General features: G+C 42.7%; 1 long non-coding RNA gene across 2 annotated transcripts; it reads right to left on the reverse strand.

Annotated features, from left to right (window-relative positions):
• Nucleotides 1-1,644: 1,644 nt before the first annotated feature.
• Nucleotides 1,645-16,018, reverse strand: LOC133262377 (uncharacterized). 2 transcript variants are annotated; one of them, XR_009741286.1, is made up of 4 exons: nt 15,914-16,018; nt 7,193-7,357; nt 6,639-6,697; nt 1,645-1,872 (listed from the first exon to the last, which is right to left on the reverse strand). It is a non-coding gene; the product is annotated as an uncharacterized LOC133262377 (long non-coding RNA). The 2 variants fall into 2 exon arrangements; XR_009741285.1 differs by lacking the exon at nt 7,193-7,357.
• Nucleotides 16,019-20,561: the final 4,543 nt, after the last annotated feature.

A 20,561-nucleotide genomic window follows, 5' to 3' on the forward strand; every position in this document is an offset into this window, starting at 1 on the left:
ATAAGGGGTTAAGGCTTTGTCATAAATTTGGCAATCGCTTGATCACATTGATCGTCTCTGCGTTGTCCGTGACTCCCGTGTCAACACCTCCCAGCTCAAACCAGTCTGGGATTCTACGAATATTTCTGAAGACAAGGATGTTGCTTGGTCTACTCTGTCAACATCAGCTTCACTTAAGACCACTGGACCTTTACCCAGTTGAAATACTACTCCTTGCAATAAATACAATAAAAAAGAAGGGAAAAATACATCATTGACAGTTGGGGGGACGGGGGGGGCGGATATGTGGGGGTTTTTCTATCATAAGAGAGGCAAAATAGATGAACCTAGTTCAGTTGTCCTCATGTTGCTGTGTTTGTGGAAGGCGTACCCTGCTTAGATGACAGCTGAAATTGACCTTGATATAGGAAATGCAAAAGAAAGCAGAATACATGAGTGATCTATAGCACTATTTATTGTAGCAGCTGTGGGTCATTTCACAGGTCACATATTTGCTTTATTGGATTAACAGTGAACACATGTGTGCATCAAACACACACAGTAAATTCTTATCTCTTTTGGTCTGGTCTTTTGGCTCAGTGGCAAGAAAAATGCCATTTCTTCTTTCTCATAGCAATGCACTGTTAGAAAGCTGCCCCGGCACCTCCCAGACTCACCCCAAACACTTGCCCAGCCTCCTTGCAGGCTCTGCCCTTCAACCACGTGCAGGTGGTTGAAGGACATCCCGCAACAGTCCCATTAACCTGAACCATTGCTTCAGCCTCCCTTCCAAACCAGCCACTTTGCCTTGAGCAACACAGAAGGACAACTTGGTACCAGCTGCAATCCTGGTTTTAGGGAAATCAAAGACAAATCTCCCATTTCTGGCAGTAGAAGCTGCCCTAAATCTCTGTCACCAGTGCAGCTCTTTAAGAGCACAGTAATTCTGCACCAAATTGAATCTCCTCTGACAATTGGCAGCACATCAGAGACAATTCACAGGCATATTTTTTCCCCTTTCCTAACAGGAAATAGGGCTTGTGTTACATTTACAGTGACCTGGAGCTCCAGGGGCAGACTAATATCTCACCTAAACAAACAGACACTATTTCTTCCCTGATAAAGGGGGACGGGCTGAAAGGGGAAGTCACTTGGCTGCGGCCTTCCTGGCTCCCACATCATCACAGGAGGTGTCGACAATGCGCAAACCTGCGAACACCAACACAAGGATCCCTGATGCAGCCTGGGACGATCACGGAGTCACAGAATCAGTGAGGCTGGAAAAGCCCTTTAAGCTCATCCAGTCCAACCGTTCCCCATCCCTGCCAAGGCCACCACTAACCCATGGCACTGAGGCCTCATCTCCACAGTGTGCGAACACTTGCAGGGACGGTGACTCCAGCCCTGCCCTGGGCAGCCTGTTCCAATGCCTGAGCACCCTCTGGGGCAGGAATTGTTCCTCAGCTCCACCTAAACCTGCCCTGGTGCTGCTTGAGGCCGTTTCCTCTTGTCCCATCCCTTGTTCCTTGGGAGCAGAGCCCAGCCCCTCCTGGCTCCATCCTCCTGTCAGGCAGTTGTAGGGAGCAATCAGGTCCCCCCTGAGCCTTCTCCTCTCTAGACTGAAGCCCCCAGGTCCCTCAGCCGTTCCCATCACACTTGTGCATTAGCTCAGAATGGTAGTTCAGAAGGTTTGGAGTTGTCTGGACTCAGTCTTTGTTTCTCTTTTAATGAAATGACCATTGTCTCACCTCCCATGGACCTCAGTGGGGTTCTCTTTCACAGTGTGAACTGGGGGCTTCACTGCTCAACCCACGGTAGGGCAGAGAGGACCCAAACACCCTCTTCCACCTCCTTGGAGAATGCATTGTCTTCCCAGGAGCTTCCCGCTTGCTTCTGCGGGGACAGGGAGATAATTCTGGGCTTATTTGTGGTGGATTTAAAAAAGCAAACTCCAAACTGTGTGAAACAACTCTGGGGGACAATAACTTGCACCAGATGTCATGATTGGTCAATGTCCAACTAACGAGAGCCTTCAGAAATAATAAACACGGACATGTGCTTGCTTGTAAGACAAACGGCATTCAGATACTATTTTTCTTGTAATTCCCTTCCCCGATACACTACCTTATGTTTTACCCTCAAGTGATATCCCATTCATCCCTTGTAAAACTCTGAGAAACAAACCACAACTGATGGAGAAATCTAGCAATCGCAAAATTCCACACCATACATGCATCACACTGAACATGCACATGAAAAGCAGAAGTGAATACCCTGACTTCACACCCATTAACTCTAAATGCCAAAAGGCATGAGAAAAACCCTCATGTTTCAACGGGTGCCTATCCCAGAAGCATTCACTTCCCTGCTACCCAGTTCCCCACTTTTCCTGATATAAACAGGTTTTGCATCAGACGCTCAGCTTCCCCCACAACCTCCTGAAAATCCCATGCCCTTCAGGTCACCCAAGGAGAGCACAGTTTAAAGCTGAAAGCAACACGTCTCCCAGCCTCAGAAATTCCTGGCTTTTTGGAACACCACAAAGAAGTAAAACCTCTGCAGCTTCCTCCCTGCTTACCTCCACCCTTATCACAACAAGGGAGTCACAGCAAGGTGAAGGGACAACCAATAGCTCAGGGTGAGTGCTTGTGCAAGAAACTCTCCCTGTGCAACACCTCCCTGAGCCTGAACCCATCCCTCAGGATCTCCATCTACATCTAGTATAGAAAAAGTACACTTCAGGCTGCTGAGATACAAAGATTCAGGCTACTGAGATCCCAAGTCTGCCTTTATAGCCAAGAAAGTACAGTGGCAGGAGGAGCAAAACTCAAAGCAGGATAAATGTCTGGAGCAGGAGATACTCCCTTAGGAAATGGCAGTGAGACAGTGACAGGCAAGGGAGTGACACTGCGGGAATGACTTGCTTTAAGCTGTTGTTTTGGTTTTTTCAACGCAACCACAAGCCTGTTCATGTCAGGCACAGACCTCCCTCTCTCCCTGATTTCCAGGAATCAGGCACCCACAGTTGGCAATTAGAGCAGCGGAGGAGCTGCGGCTGCCTGGTCTCAGCGTGTCTGAGGTTCTCGGTCCCTTCTTTTGCAAGAGAAACAGCCATTAACCTTCAACTTTTCTGTGTTCCTCACTGCCATGGCATTGAGCAGAGGCATTTTAGGGTGACCAGATCTGTTTACACCAACATTTACAACATATCTCCCTACAAATCTTGCTGTTTGGTGGAAAAGCAATGTGCCAGCCTGCCACTTACTGCTTGTGTCACTCCTACTTATGTGGGTGCCCTCTAATCATCTCCCTCAATACTTTTGCTACCTCAGGATTGAGCTTAGGAAAGCAACTGAACTTTAACTCCCTGAATCTGTTCTGGGGCCCCCAAAACCTCCTCCTGAAGCTCAGAGAGAAACCCTATGCCAGCCTCAAATGAGTGAGAATTTTCTGTGACTGCGTCCTGTGGTTTCAGCTGGTTTTGCAATTAAGTTTGTGTCCCAGTTTCGTTCTGAATTTCAGCTGATGCCATGCTCAGCTCAGATAAATCAGAACCTTAAAATGAAACTCAACCCCATATGAGCCTCTCCTCTCAACTAACTGTTACCCTGTGCCTTTTTGTTTTGGTTATTCTCTTCCCCACCTCATTTCTAGTTCAGTCAAACTCTCCTCTAGTCACTGCTCTTTCCCTCATAGCACAAGTGATCAAAGCTTCCAGGGCATTTGGAGGTGTCTGCTAGCTTTTCCCTCCCGATCCACATTCATCAGTGGTTTTGCTTTCAGCCCTCTTGCATTTACACAGAAGCAATACAAAAGCAAGGAGCTCTGTTCTCCAGGAATGAGTATGTGCTGCCAGGCTCCCTGCAGCCTCTGAATACGGGGCTCAGCATCCACCAAGAAGCCAACTTGCGTGCACACACAGATGACTGCTGTCTGTGCATTAGAAGGAGGCTTAGCTGATATGGTGGTTTCTTGTTTTGCTACTAGTCCAGAGCAGGAAAAAGTAGGAAAGAGAAACAAGCATTAAAATGAAGAGGAGTGGTCAAGTGATTCACACTCAAGAAGAGTGAATCAAGGAGTCAGATCTTTCCAGGAGTCTGAAGCTGAGAGTCGAAACAATTGAATCTAAAGCTGAGAAACAAGAGGTCACAAAAAAGAAGCCGCTTGTGTGTGCGGAGGTTTTGTAGATGCAGTTGTGGACCTTTGTTTTCACAGTCAAACGTGTTGCCTCCATCTGTGTAAATAAGCAGCAGAGAAAGTTAACATTACAGCAAAAATACAGAAGAGGGAAAGAGTTGAGCAGATTTTGGCTACGCAGCAAAGAAACTTGATGGGATTAGGGCTGCAACTCACTTGTGCCATTTTCCGATCCAGATGAAGAAAAAGAATGAATGCCCAACAGAAGGGGAAAGGGGAAAGACCTTTAGAGGACTGTACCAGCAACATAGCCTGTGGGAACTCCATCTGATTTTAATGCAGTGGGAAGCATGCCCAGCACTCTAAATAATGCTCTGATTGTATGTAATGTTACACAGAGCCCTGGTTCGATGGGGTCCTGATCTACACAGCTGGAGGGAAAACTCATCAGGAGTCACACACTAGGCAGTAAATAAATAAATAAACTTCAGAGCCATGCAGGTATTTATAGGGGTTTTGTTTTTATTGTTTAGGTACATTAAAAAATGCCAAACCCAACTAATATCAGCCAATAAGGTCCCAACTAGTGACTTCTATGTATTGCTTCTTCATAAGTATGTTTATTTCCCACCAGTCTTATCCTTTGTCTTGCTCAATATCCTCCAGAACTTCCTTCTTTCCCCCATAACCTTTATAGAAGTTCCCTTATAGCTGGTTTCATGTGCATCTTATCTGCCAGAGAGGACACTGAAGTTCTGTATTCTGGTAAAAAGGCCCAGCCTAAAACATTAAATGTAAAAATGAAAGGAAAGGCTTAAAGCATGAAATGTATAATTAAAAAGTTTGCTTGAATAGGGTCAGAATCAGAAGTGTTGCGTTAATTAATGAATGAATTAATTAATTGTTACTGTGATTTTTGAAGACATTTAAAAATAAAACCACATCATCAAATTCTGGGAACTGTGAAAGTATCTCAGGATCTGCTGAGACTGCAGAGAAAGGGAGCTCCACTGCACGTCCTGCATGCTGGGCACCCTAGTCAGGATACCTGCTGGGTGCCACTGCAGATCCTTGCTATCCTGTATTTCCCTGAAGTGGAAACTGGGTTTGAGGGAGCTGTGGGAGAGCTCTGAGCAGCAACAACCCACAGGAACTGCTGAGGGCTGGGCCAGGCACCTCACCTGATGGAGTTTGGCCAAAGGGATGAATAAGAAAATAATCACGTTACAACTGCTCTTTCAACTGGAACTTTTAAGGAAACATTAAAGGCTGAGAGAGCTGGGCTGGGTCAGCCTGGACAAGAGAAGGCTCCTGAAGGGGAGACCTGAGAGCAGCTCCAGTGCCTGAAGGGGCTGCAGGAAAGCTGGAGAGGGGCTTGGGACAAGGGCCTGTAGGGACAGGCCAAGGGGAATGGCTTTAACCTGCCAGAGGGGAGACTGAGATGAGCTCTTAGGCAGAAGCTCTTCCCTGTGAGGGTGCTGAGGCGCTGGCACAGGGTGCCCAGAGAAGCTGTGGCTGCCCCATCCCTGGCAGTGTTCAAGGCCAGGTTGGACACAGGGGCTTGGAGCAAGCTGCTCTAGTGGAAGGTGTCCCTGCCTGTGGCAGGGGTTGGAGCTGGAGGAGCTTTAACTCTGACTCTATGTTGAAGTGAGGTTTTTTGCTATTCAGTATCAACAACATGGAACAGAACCACAGAATCACAGAATGGTTTGTGCTAAAAGGGACCTTCAAAGCCCATCTAGTCCAGGTTCCCTGCAATGAGTAAGGCCATCTTCAACTAGATCAGGTTGCTCAGAACCACATCCAGCCTGGATTTGAATGTCTCCAGGGATGGTGCATTCACCACCTCTCTGGGCAACCTGTGCCAGTGTTTTACCACCCTCTTTGTACAAAATGACTTTCTTATTCAAAAAGTGTCAGGTAATGAGTCACAGAGCAAACAAAATGTGATTTATGTGTGATTTATGTGACTCACCTTGTACAGGTAGGAATATAAAAGGTGTAAATAATGTATTATTGTTGTCAATCCCACTGGCATATTATTAAGAGTAATCAAGAATCCTCAGATTCTTCTGTCACACCGCTGTACAATAAATTTGTCTGTAGAAAACAGAGAAGGCTCATGGAGTACATGCTACCACGATCTAAAGTCGCCTTCAGGTTGTCACCTCTGTTCACATCTGTTTAACGTGTACCAAAAAATAAAAAATAAAACCCAAAAACCCCTCATTTTCAGTGAAAAACCAAAGGCCACTTTTAAAAAACTGGAAGTCAAAGCAAGATGAGATGTTTCACACCACACAGCTTGAACTGCCAGTGTGAGCACATACAGAGCCAGCCACGTGCTCAACTCTCTTTATCCCTCTTAGCTGTGTGAACTACTCAAAACTGGAGGGCACATGTCACTTAAGAGTGACATGCAAATCCTTACTGCTTTGTCTGCCAGGAAATCTGTGTAAACCAATGTGGAGTTCAGGTTCATTATATTGACATTTTTACCAACAAGTAAATGAAAAGGTTACCTTGTTGACATACCAGATGTTCTGCAAACTGCTTTTCAAACCATGGCTTCCATACATCTCTGTAAATAAATAAATTAGACACTTACAAATGGTGTGTGAATCAATATATGGTAAATCACCCATTTGTATACACACAGCAAAAACTACTGTGTGTAAACCCCATATTTCACACAATGTCAAAACCTCCTTTTTCACCCAGTACTTTTCATTTTCCTGAAAATAGCTGTCATCTATGTAAATGTTTTCCCCCAAGACCAACTGTTCTTCATAGTAAGAGCATTACAGGGAAACCTGGGTGCCTGAGTTAGCACATGGTGTTATCAATGGGAGTTAAGCACCCAAGCTAACACACCATGACACGTACGTAAGGGTTTCAGTTTATGTACCTAAAAGAGTAGATCTGCTCCAGTTTAGATTTAGCCTCAAGGTATTTTCACCTCCTCCTTCTTCATTTTTTTCCCCTTTGATTCATCTCTAATAACAAAAATAAGCCATTTGTCCAATGAGATACTTCAGACAGTTGTCCTTTTGTGGTGATGCAAATCGAGACTAACCTTGCAATTATAGTCTCTATGAAGCACACATGGTCCAGGATGAAATCACAAGGGTTGATAAAGTGACTTTTTCATGATGTTGCACCCTCTCAGCCTCAGGACCAAACAAAATGGAGCTGAGTCCAGCTTAGTTTACAAAGCCCTTCAGGTACCTCAGCTCTATTCCTGCAGGGGAGAAAATGGTGTTTGGTCCTTGTTCATCAAGGTCTCTCACTGCAACCATTATTTCTCCCAAGGCCCCTGCAGTGCCAGTGATTTCTTGCCATGCCCAGTTTCCAATGTATGAATTTATTCTGGTGTAAATCAGGGCAAACCAGATTAATTTCCTAAATCTCCAGTTGCAGAGAAATGAGATTTCCTGGAATGATGGTGATGCCTTCTGCCAGCTGCCCCATCTCCTAATCAAAGAAATGTCATAACAAATCAGTTTTTCTGTAGTACCTTATATACATTCAACATACAGCTGCAGAATGGTTTCAATACACTCCAAAAGGCTCCTCCAAACTGGAAGAAGCCTTGATCAATTCAGACCCTTCTCAACCAGCTGTGAAACAGGACTGAGTCCTTCCCACTTTATAATTCTTCACTGAGTACTCATACTGAAATTGTTTCATAACCACATGAATTTGGAGTTTTCATTTCACTCTTGGAAGAAATGTAGAGCCTGGCACAGTGACAAGTATAACAGTGTGTAAAAGCACAATTAACTTATGCTCCCACCCCATTTTTTTACATTTCTAAGGAAGCTCTGAGATTTCAGAGTGATTGTTTTCACTTCAGAGCCAGCAGTGCACGATCCCTTCACTTCATCAGCAATGCCCTACAAAACCAGCATAACCCCCTGTGCCACTGCTGGTGGACAGGTTACAGCACATTCTGCATCTTCCCCCAGCAACAGGCTTTCTAACAGAGGGAAGCAGTAATTAAAAAGGCCAAGTGGAGATACACAGAGTGATAACAGGCACTGTCTTCCCTAAGTTTTTTTCCTAGGACAACCAACTTCACAGAATCCCAGAGGTTTGGGTTGGGAGGGACCAGTTCCAACCCCTGCCACGGGCAGGGACCCCTTCCACTAGAGCAGCTTGCTCCAAGCCCCTGTGTCCAACCTGGCCTTGAACACTGCCAGGGATGGGGCAGCGACAGCTTCTCTGGGCACCCTGTGCCAGCACCTCAGCACCCTCACAGGGAAGAGCTTCTGCAGAAGGTTTAATCTAAATCTACCCTCTTTGAGTTTAAAACCAATCCCCCTTGTCCTATCACTACATCCGCTTGTGAAAGCTTGATACTTTTCATTTCATAACTTGAATTTGTTTACATATAAACAAGTAACACCTTAGAGACTAAAGTTCAAACAAAGTTTTTCAACGTGATTGTTAGAATATGCCAAAGGATGCTGAAGTTGTCTGTTTGACAAGAGATCTTGAACTCTCAACTCATCTTGGTCAAAGAAAGATGGCTAAAAAGCAAACGGTTTCAGATACTTTATGCCAAGTTCCTAACACCGCAAATGCTTATGAACTTTTCTATCTACCTGCTTTACAGAGACAGCTTGGGTGAGCAAAGTTAATGGTAAAAATGTTCAGAATAGTGTCCTTTCTGTCTGCCTATGATTTGCTGCGGGGCAGAGACAGGGGCATGTGAAAGAGCTGGCTATTGAACCAAGAAACTTTTTATTACCTTGAGGATGCTGAATGAACCAGGATGAGGTTGCCCACGTTGAACATGAATGCTGTATCAAACCACTGCTTTGAGCTTGGTCCCCTGACAGCTCCAGTTTACCATCACTTGCTTCCCTGAGAGGGTAACACTACACAGAGTATCTCACTTGCATTTTATCTTCTTCCTGATGAGAGCAGACACTCAAAACTGTGTTGATCTTCCAATATACCAAGGCAACTATTTTCATTGTATTGACTTTTCTTCCTGTAGATTTCTCACTAGCAACCAGTGCAAACACAGATCAGAGGAGCTTTCAGATTTAATTACTCTGTGCTCTAATAATCTCAAGTCAAAAAAACCCTCCAGAGTTCATCTGTCTTAAATTGTCTTAAACTTTGTTTTAGATATCCATCAGGCTTGCCACTTCTAAGGGAAAATAGTTTAAAAACAGTACTAAGCAGACTGTCACTGCAGAACCACCATCACTTCGATCATAGATGGCACAGGACACCAGCCAGGTATCATATTTCCAGCAGCATTCAATAGCCTGACATATGCTTTTCCTATAACACCAACACCATAAAGACATTCTGCCAGACACAATCATCTGTATATAGCCTGGCAATTCAGAAGCTAACCTAACTAAGCACATGGTCTGAAGAGCCTGGCTGTTAAAACAGGAACGGCCAGCTGCAGCAATGGATAAAATTGCATCTAAAAGCAGAACAAAACACAACCACACTGAGCCTTTGCTAGTTCTCTTTCACAAGCCTGTGCCCAGATTTGTGCAGGGTCTTAAAACTCTTTTTAAATAAATAGATAACTAAATAAAAGCATTATGCCACCCCTGATACTTGCAAGAGTTGCAAATTAAAAGCAACACATGCCTCTATTCATGGGAAAGGCAAAGGAGACTGGGTAGGTTTTATACTGTGAGGCTTTGCTCTTTGGATTCTGATTATTTTTTTAAAACCTTGATTGTTCATTTTTAATGGAGTTCTAATGAAACACCCTTAAGCCCTGCAGTGGCTTGCATTGATGGTTAGCAAGCCAAATACCAGTATGTCTTGTTTCACATGTAGCATTAGAGATAAGAGAGGGTAAGATCATGCCCTGGTTTTACAAGGCAGTAAGAGGCACTTAGGGGCCATACAGTCTCCTGCTTGGCTGCCTAAAGCCTACTCTGGTCATTAAATAATGTGAAAGGCTTATAATAACAGCTGGTGACTAATATATTCCCTTTGTACGAATGTTTTATATTTGTCACTATAACCACTGCAGAGAGACAGCTCTGCTCTCCTAAAGGCTCAGTCTGGCCCTGAATGTTTTTTATGTACTCAAAACTGCAACCTTACCAGCTCCCACTTGCCAAATACTGTCACGCACACAAACACTATCACTATCATATCTATCACATAACAGTAGACTTTACAACCGATGGTAAGTATAAGCAAAAAGATCATAGCCACAGCATCCTTAGGATACCAAGGTAAGGTAAAATGTGTTAAGCAGGAAAAAAGGGTGCAAAAAGTGTTAAAGAAGTTCTTTTCTTCAATTACTTTGAACCATGTTTTCCAAGAGAATTTTTCCTGTCTGGTAAAGGCAAATAACCCTACAGTTCTGTGTGAAGTGGCAAAGAAAAATAAGTAGTGCATTGGGCGTTGAGATGCACCTGAGATGCACCACAATTACTGAAGCTCTGATATGAAAGTCACAACTGAGATCTGCTAGATACCGGCTCTGCTTTCCACACACATGGGTCCATTTTTACTGTATTTCATAGTTTCAGGAGGTAGCAAGGAAATTGCACATGAGAATCACACAAACCAAACACGTCCTCCTGCTGATTCAGTGCCAGTGCCCTCTGATTAAAGAAATAACTTAGCATTCTTGGATATCCTGGCACATCTGTGCGTGATCCCAGGCAAGCGACAAGTTATTTCACTGAATCACTTCTCCAGATGAGTTTGTGACTTACACAATGAAGTAAAACCTCACAGTGAGTGTGAACCTGGACTTGACTCTGAGTTCCTGAAGAGGTACCAGCAGCCTCCTTGTTCTACAGAAAAGTTAGCTGATCGTCTTCCACTTTCTGTGGTCATTTATTTCTTTTTTGTTGGCCTATTTCCAGAAAGGTCCAAGCATTAGCCTTGCTTCCATCACTTTAACTGCCTCTCCCCATTTACACGGAGGATCAACAGATGAATATACGTTCTGCAAGCGAGAGTGGCTTTTCTTTCTTTGGGAATGGATGGGCAGATACCTTTTTCCATTGGATGCAAACATGTGCACCTTACTGCAGAGAGCACCTATGACAGGATAAACCCACAGCTCAGCAATTTGGCCAATGCTGCATGAGACAAAACCAACCCATGCAGAAGTACAAAACACACTGTCCTATGTCATTTCAATTACATCTGTGTTTTCCTCAGACTTTCTGCTTTTCTGTTAATAGAATTTTACAAAGGGTTTCACATTATAAACCCTTAGAAAGTCAGAAAGTCCAAGCAACCAGATGATGATACCTTTCTTATACTTGTATGGGTAACGTTAGGACCAAACAATATCACAGCCATTACCCTGAGTGAAGCCACACACTGTTTTTGGTAGTGTCTTAAAGAGTTTATACAGAGAGGGAAAAAAAAGCAAGACTGATGCCTACAGCTGGACAAAGTGCTATAGTAAAGATTTCACCAAAATCTCATTTCTGATCAATCAAAATATTCCTCAGCTCTGTCCTAGCTTCTCCAAAATGCAGTGATTTAAAATGCCCATCTCAAACAGTAAAAACTGTTCAAAAACATTTAAATGGTTATTTGCAAATTTTTCAAAAGAAAGATCTTCATTTTTTGTTAAAAATTTGAAACTTATTTCAACTTTTGTGGGGTTTTATTTAAAGCTTAAAGCAAATTAAATTTAAAAAAAACCCCCGACAATTAAATGAACAAAAATGAAATGAAATGAAACTTGGACCCAAGAAGGAGCCTGACAGCTTCTCAGTTCACACTTTTCAGAGACAGATTGTTTTGAACACACTCAAAAGCTCTTTACAAATATTTTTGCTTCGTGTTTCCAGAATTGTCAGAAAACAAAAATAGTCCATTATTCACATAGCTTTGCCAGAAAGCTCCATAACTGCAAAGGACACAGGCTCATGTGGCCTCCAACAGCTGTATTCCATCTAATTCTCCTAGTTCAGCTTTGGATTCCTATTGGTTTGGCAATGATGAAGGTTCAGAGTATCTTGTGGATAACATTAGGCACAAAAACATAGGTAGAATTTAGGCTGCCTAGAAACAGCCCTGAATTCATGGACATTTTCCATCTCCTGCTGATCTTCCAGGAATGGTACCACTCTAACCTACTTCATTCTCTCCTTTGCCTATGACTGTGTTCAAATGGCACACTCAGGTTCTGCAAATGGCATTGAAATGCATGTATGTGTCACAATGGTGCCAAGGAACAAGGCAGGACAGGCACCAGGTAAAAAGCAAGAGAAGAGCCAAGGAAAGAGAAACCAGGAGTTGTAAGTCAACTGAATTCTCAGAAAGGGAGTTGATGAGATGGACAAAAGGAGATGTGATTCATAGGAAACTCACATGTGACCCAGTGTTCTCTGCCATGTTTGGGCATGGATAAGCACTCACAGAGGCATCACCAGGAGGAAGCTCTGCTAGATGTGTGTGGTCACCTCTTCCCTGGAATCCATCAAGGACTGAAAGATGAACTCAACACGAGTCTGCAAAATTTGTGCTTTCTCAAAAGCCTTTTATAATGTTACATTTGTAAATTCAAGCTCAGCTGTGAAGCTTTCATTTGTGACTTCTATTAAATATCCATTATCATCGTTCAGTACCAAACCATAAGCTCCTTTGGGATAATGACTATTCTAGCAATGAATGCCAAATCATGCTCTGCCCAAGGAGCTGAATATCGAGATGTATAACAAGAGAGAGATGGAGACAAACAAGAAATAAGAGATCTGTGTGACAACTATGACACGCAATAGTCTCAGCACATCATGTTCCCTGGCATTGCCAGCCCCTATTTCAGTATCATGGCAGAGGGAAGCTTTACCCTTTTGGTCCAAAAATAACCTATATTTTGAATGTTTTGTTATAAATTTGGTTTGATCAGTCACACAATCTCTGGAATTAGAATAAACATAGGTTATCTTAACATACAAATAACTCCTTGGATATTTAGCTTCTAGCTGGTTTTCCCAAACAGTTCTATAATCTACAGATGTACTAATATTTAATTGCATGTTTTAAATGAGCTGTGCATACATGCCATGCTTTAGCACATTAGAAAAACACATTTTCTGGGTAGATAAGACGTTTTTATGACACAGGACTTTACTACTTGTTGTGGACATGATGTAAATATTCCTGGTGTGTCAGTTTACAGGGATCAGGTCTGTATTGCACCTACTGCATTAAGAAGCAAAGATCTTTCTTATATGGAAATAGGTTGAATTAAAGAAATCGACAACCATAAATGTCACTGTCAAAAAATGCTTTCTAAGAAGATCATCCAGCTCAAATTAAACTTGGTTGAAATACTCCAAATAACATCAGTAGAGGCAAGTCCTAAGTACAGCAGGGATGGCTCGTTACATGGATGTGTTGGCATATTTGAGTTTACATGGCAGAACTGTAATCTTTGAATTCTTTGAGACATTCATATGCAAGGTCCAGTTAAAGTCAAGGCTCCATCTCTATCTGAATTACTACTAGAAATCAGTGTGACTTGGTCTGTGTTCCCATACACAGGAAGGACTGGTAGACTTGGTCAGAGGAAGAGGTAAGTATGATCTATGCACCCCTTTTCTCTTCCAAGTAAAGACTGGAATTACAGGGAAGGAAATGAGGCAAGCCTCAGCTCAGCTTGCTGGCAAGAGCATCTTAGGCTGTGTGGGGTAGGAGACGGGAAGGCGAAAATGCCTCCTGAGGTTAAACAGCCACCAGCAAATTACTGGCCTCCCTCAAACTGGAAGGAGCAGGGGGGAGCATGATTCCCAGGGATACCAAAATTCCTGCTCAAATTAGCCAAAGCATGATGTAGCTTAGATGCTACCACTGCAGTGTGTGATACCTGTGGGCATGACCTGGTGCAGAGAAATGCAAAGACAGGTTGAGTTTTAAAACTTAGGTCTAAAAGACAGATACAGCTCTGAAACCCTCCATCTGGCACCATGGAGAGGGGGCTATTTTTAATACAGGCAGGACAGTGCCTCACACCCATAGTGGAGCCTCTCTATTACCATCCCCATTATGAGACATTTTTGTTTAATTCTGCACAACCTGTAGCTCAGGACATGAAGCCATTTTTCTCCAAGTACCTTGTTCAAATGTGGCTTGAATCACGGCAAATTAGTGTTTACTAACACCCGAGTTTGGTGGCTGAAATAAGCTGCCTGTTGCATTGAATCAGACCTCGTTTAAGCAGGCTTCAATAACCTACGTATCTGCTGGTGCTAAGGGACCTACCAGCACAATGACCTAAATGCAGTGCTAGCAGTGTTATAGGACCAGCGTTGCCCAAAGCAGGCTAGAAAAGGATTGCCTGACCCCTGCTTCCCTGGGGACCTCCAAGGAAATGAGATGTATCTCATGAGCTTCTCAGCCAGCAGAAATTAGAACAAAAATAAATAAAATCGTTGGTGGTCTCAGCTGTGTTTCTTGTGGGCAGTCACTCATGTTGCAAAAGCTTTCCCTGTGATGGGCACGAACTGCTCTCCCTTGCTAAAGCTCTTAGTTAAGAAGTCAGAAGTGAAACAACAACAGAGAGTAAAGGTCAGGATGACAAAAGCATGCAGATGCTTTGCCCCAAATGGATAGTTCAGAAGTCTTCCACCAGAAGTGGAAGTTCAGAAACTTCCACCAGAACTAATAGGAATGTTGGTCTCTAAGAGGAATCACCTGACTCACATTTAATCACTACAGTGATAGTCAAAATGTGGCTATCCTGGGTTTTCCTACAAAGGAAGAAGATACAGGCACATCCAGAAGTCAGATCAGAGCTTTTGGGGGACACTCAGCTCCGCTGAAGGTCCCCACCTTATGCATCAACCAGAAATAAAGATCAGCCCAATGCCAAAACCTCAGAAAACTGCCCAATCTGAGAGGACCTGAGTCTTGGCCCACGTGGCCTCCCTTTGGATGAATGCTGACCCTTCTCACCTCACCCTCATCACTAAAATAAAAGCATCTCATACTCCCTCTGGGGAAGCATCTCTCCAGTGATGTAGGTGGACCCTTTGCTTATATATGAAGCTTTGAGCTTCTGAAACTGAGCTCTTTTCTTTGCTCTGCATGGTCTGGGCAGCATGAATGAGCCTCACAGCTGCTGCCAGGTTGGATACTGAGATCTTGAATTCTGCATTGAGACCTTGAGTTTTGAATCAAGCATTAGTGAATTATCATGGTTATCAGTAGGTAGCAGCCTGAAAGACGTACACACTCTACCTAGCTGCTGCAAAATTCACGCAGAAGTGTCTAAAGCCATGTGAAAAGCAGTTCTAAAACAGCACATTTTCATAGAATCATAGAATCATTTTAAAAGAAACTAGATGAAAAAGATATGCAGTGATTCTCAAACACAAATCTTAGTTCTCTAATCAGAACACAGGTCACTGAGTGCCTCCCACAAACAAGACACTGGTGACTATTCAAACCTTATAGGCACCTTCTTACTATATAAGGCAAACCTTCTATTACAAATATTTTCATTGCTAGTAAGTTCAGTGCAAATATGTGTTTCTCAGTAAAATTTTTATGTATAAATTGTATTTCTAATCTTATTTTCATTAATTAGCATATAGCTTTGTTTATTGAACTGGGATTGTTAAAACAATAATTGTAGCAAATGTATTTTCTCCATGTTTAGACTTGTACTCTGAGGCCCATGTCTATCTAAGAATAGATCCTAGATATTCATCTCATTACAGAGATACCCTCATAACCTTAATTTTAAGGGGCTCCTGGTAACCAGAAACTTGCTCCCTCATGGGGAGCTGGCAGAAGGGTCTCATGAAAAACATTGTGAAGTGGTACATACCTGGTGGGAAGAAAGTGGTGTTTTGTGTGTGATGGGTCAGCCCTTTCAGTCAGTCACTGCTGCAGCTTTTCTCACCACATGCATGATTCTAGGTCTTAATTCTGTGCGTGTCCTGCAGAAATAACGTAGGTGGCAAACCTTCAGGCATGCAAACTTACAAATGGGCTCTGTCAGGCAGAATGTCAGAGGACATATTTTGGAGGTTACAAAGAAACAGAAAACAGAATCAAATGAAATGTAACCAGCCTGATTATACAAGACAAAACTGGCAATATGGAGGTTTACTGAAATGAAATTAATATTTCTAAGAAAGTATCTGGGTTTAGTGGGAATTATTTTCTTAGGTGGTATTTCTATGCTCAGAAAATGTCAAAGGTTTTAAAAATCACCACTTCAAAACAAATGGTGGGTGTTTCAGTGGAAAATGTTGACACTTTTTCACTTGAACATCACTGATTCTTGGGGAATATTTCATTCTACAAAAGCTTTCTAAGTCTTATCCAATTCTATCTATTACTCTCAAAAGGAGAGTAGAAGGGCAAGGGGAACATTCTTAGCAGAGCAAATAGAGTTTAGGATGACAGGAGCCACTTGATGCTGAGTGGGAAGGTGAGTTTGTGTAGTAACCACTCTGATCTGAAAGGCAATGTTCAACCCTGTCTCCTTCTTAACTTCAGCTTGGAGCGAGTGTCAGATCCCAATGTAAACTTTCCCATCTGTGTTATTCTATTAACTGAAAGGGAAAGGGATTAGCATGTGTACTTGTCACATCTTTTGACCTGTTGCATACTGAGACTGAAGGTAATGTTAAAGCAAACAGCATTCTTCTCCCTCTGCCAGGATAAGCAGGGCACGGGTGTAGTGTTTTGTTAAAAGAAAAGAAAGCTGGAGCACGTAAAACAAAGTACATGCCTTGTGCAAAAACAAATCTTGGAAGTTGAAGATTTCCAAAGGGTATACCTTAAACAGGGTGCGCGAGAGAGAGAAAAACAGTTGAGAGGAAAGATCCCTTCCCTGCCAAGCACCAGATGGAGGGCCTTCCCACGGAAATAGCTGCAGAAGACAGATCGCTGACAGAAACCACTGCCAAGAGAAGGAGGTCCTCCTTGTGCTGGTAAAGGCTTAGTGGACGAGAACATAATACTCTGATGAAAACACGTGCTCCAGAGAAGGGGGTTGGCGTGTGGCACAACACTCTTTAATGTGACAGAGTGTGTGGCTCCTACCCCCGAAAGGAGTGCATGCAATGGAAGTTTGATGTGGCTTGGGACTTCATTCCATCTTTTCATACAGATTCTTGTTTTTTTCCCTCACTTTAAGTTTATAGAGCCCATATGCACACACAGACATGAATAATGGCAACAATAATCTGCTTTTCCTCTCCCTTCCCCTGCATTTCATTTCCATGAGGTCTTTGCTGTGACTGGGACGAGATGAAGTGTTGGATGCTGACACTGATAGAGAATACATTTGGGGATAGAGGGCTTAATGAAGCTAGGCACCAAAAATCTCTTTTTCAAATGTTTCAGTTAACTTGGCACTAAATTATTCATAGAAAAAGAAATTGAGGGCTTTCCACTCCTGCTTTTTCCTAGATGTTTCTGTTTCCTTTGTGAAAATCCATAGGAGTGTGTGCACTTTGCAAACAAGAAAACAAATTCAGCATCTCCAGGATGATCCAGTCAGTTCAGCAATGAGGAAAAAAAGGCAATTAATTGTATTGCTGTCACAGAGAGCCACATGAATGGGACAGGATGACCTGGGTACAGTGCATTTTCAGGAAATAGCATCTTCCAAGAAGGTAGTGTAGGTACACCCTGATTTTTGAATGAGAGCCATTATATTACAGTTATGGCCAAGGCTTGAGCATCTACTCAACAAAGTAGACAGGTAATGCAAAATATTAACCACAACTAAAACCCAGTTCCACTTTTGGATCATCTTCCTTTCTCTCAGGGCAAGAAGCAGATCAACAAACTAGTCCAGCAGTGGGACAGTATCCAGTATCAAGCTAGTAGAACATGGGAGGAGAGGCTAAGCCTGAAGAAAAGGTTAAAGAAGATCTAATCTGTAGCTTCTACAAACTGATACATGGCTACAAAGAAGATAGTCTCCAAGTTTTCTCAGATACACATAATGAAAGGATGTGAGGCAAAGACCACAATTTGAAGCAAATTCCTGCAATTTGTGCCTTCACAGCAGGGCTTTTGACTCTCTGTGAGGATCATCATCATCATCATCACCATCTATGACAAAGAGGGCATGCTCTCCTATTGTGGAAGGAGGCAGTTACACAAACACATGGCACCATTTATGGGTGACCAGGACCAGTTCTGCAATGTCCCATGCTCTGTCATCTCAAGAAGTGAATGGATTTCATTCCCTTCCTCACTGTCACTAACCCAGTGGCATGGATGCGTTCTGTGGACAAAACACAGCTTTGTTAGCTTAGTTCACATGTGTCCAGAAAAGAGTGCACCACTTATTGACAAAAGAATTCCCTTTAAACGTAATGTATCTGTTCTCACTGGCAGAGTCCTAATGCTATAAAGACTATAGAGAAGACAATTAAGGATGACACACAAGTCTCCTGCAGTGACAATCAGTGTTATCAAAATGAATTTACCAGGGTGTGACAATGAAGAATATCATGATTTCCCCTTGACCTCAATCTTTTTGATGGGAACTATTTCCTCATACTTCATAAAGTATTAGGCAAACCTGGGTTGAAGTCGTAGGGAAACCCAAGGGAGATGGAGTATGGAGTGCTGTGGGCAACGCTAAGCTTCTGTGTTGCATCGCACCAAATGAGACCATAGAGACCACTACCAGGAACCCTCACCACCTGATAATGCTGTTCTCAGAGCACGTATTTAACCCCTCTCAGAACAACTATCAAAGCAAGTTTATGGCAGGCTGTTATAATAAATGCAAGCATTTCAGTGCAGGGACTGGGAATATTTACAGGGTAAACAAAGACATTTTTGGGAAGCCATGTGGCAAGGGTCCTTCTTTTGCTGAAAGAATGAGATAAGAGCCCTCACACTTCATTAGACTTACTCTTTCCCCTTCAAATGACTGGAAGGGTCCAGCCTGACAGTACAAGGCAGCACTGTTCCAGATTCCCCACACACTGTCATTACCTCCTCACTTCCTTCTTACCTTCTGAATCATTCACTTTGTCTTACAGCAAAATGTAATTGCCCCATCCAAACGCCAAGGCTCCCATGTGTTGTACAAGCACAGAATGAAACCATGACACCCGGTAGTGCCTTAGTGTAGTGCCTTAAAGCCTGTCCTTCAAGGAGAAATATATCTAGTATTTTTGCACAATGATATCTCTAAAATTACATTTCCAAAGGCAAATACCTAAGTGTATTGTATATACATTGACTGACAGAATATTTCCAAATATAGAGTCTTATCAGTATCTATGCAGAAATTACTGAATTTATCTATTTCTGAGGTTAGATATTAGGAGGTCTAATTACCCAAAGTCAGAGGAGAAGCTGCCTGGATTCTAGGTTTGATATCCACACAAACAGACAGTTCTTCTTCATCAAGCATTTCATAGATGCTTTTGTAGAGATGTGTATAATAATGTATGTGTAAATATGCATGCAAATAGAGGCATACACATACATGTACTGCATAGTACCAGATAAAGAGGAGAGGACAAAACTCACCAAGGCATATTGCAGATCTGCAGTGCCCTGAAATGGACAGACAATATATGTTTTCTCCAAGACTACCAGTTTGCTCAACAGAACTTACTAGTACTCCTTGGCAGCTCTTCACTCCACTTCTGTACTGGCCAAATAATCTGCCTAATGCACTTTAAAACTTAATTAGATTTTTCTTACTTTTTTTTTTTTTTATTTGGTCTGAAGAGAATATAAGTTCAAGGACCAAGTATTTCCATTCCACTTTGTGGTGTTCTGACACCAGACTACTGCCAACATTCCCACTACCTGGCACTGCCAAGGCTTAAGGATGTGCACACCTAGGTACACACTACCATTTCCTCATCATCTATTTAATTTAAGCACATTATATGCCTTCAAATACTCATTAACAATTCTTATCATCTGCTTTTGTTGCATAGCTGAGGGGGACTGAGATCTGTACAGGATGGTGACATTTCTAATAAGACTATCTGCAAAGTTCTCTCCTTTTAGGACAGGCAAACAAAAAAGCACCAAAGCATTGATTAGTTATAGACCCTTCTTTACATGGAGGAATTTGGATCAAGTCTCTCTCTAATACATAAAAGTGAATGACACTTGTAGGATCTCACAGGTAGAAAACATAGGGGTTTTGTACATAAATTGTGAAGGACAGCAAACTGACCACCACCCTCTGGCTCCAGTGGAGTTGGGGTTTTACTTTGAAGGGCACTGTATCCTTTGATTAGCCAAGTGATAGCAGTAGAGTTCTTACTTGCACTTAATCATCGCTAATTTATTACCTGCCAGCTATTGGGTACCTCTAAACTCAGTGTAGACACTGTCCTGTCAGCTCATCACCATCCTCACTGCTACCAGTGCTGTTCCCGGTGCCACTATGAACTATGTGGCTTACCTCTGCTGTAAATAAAGAGAGACTGCGCCAGTATTAAATAATTCCAAATTTGTCTGTCTGCGTGATG

Source organism: Pezoporus flaviventris, unplaced genomic scaffold (genome assembly GCF_033815535.1).
Source record: "Pezoporus flaviventris isolate CSIRO_AGI_PZ_B2104156 unplaced genomic scaffold, CSIRO_AGI_Pfla_v1 ptg000213l, whole genome shotgun sequence".
Classification (NCBI taxonomy): Eukaryota; Metazoa; Chordata; class Aves; order Psittaciformes; family Psittacidae; genus Pezoporus; species Pezoporus flaviventris.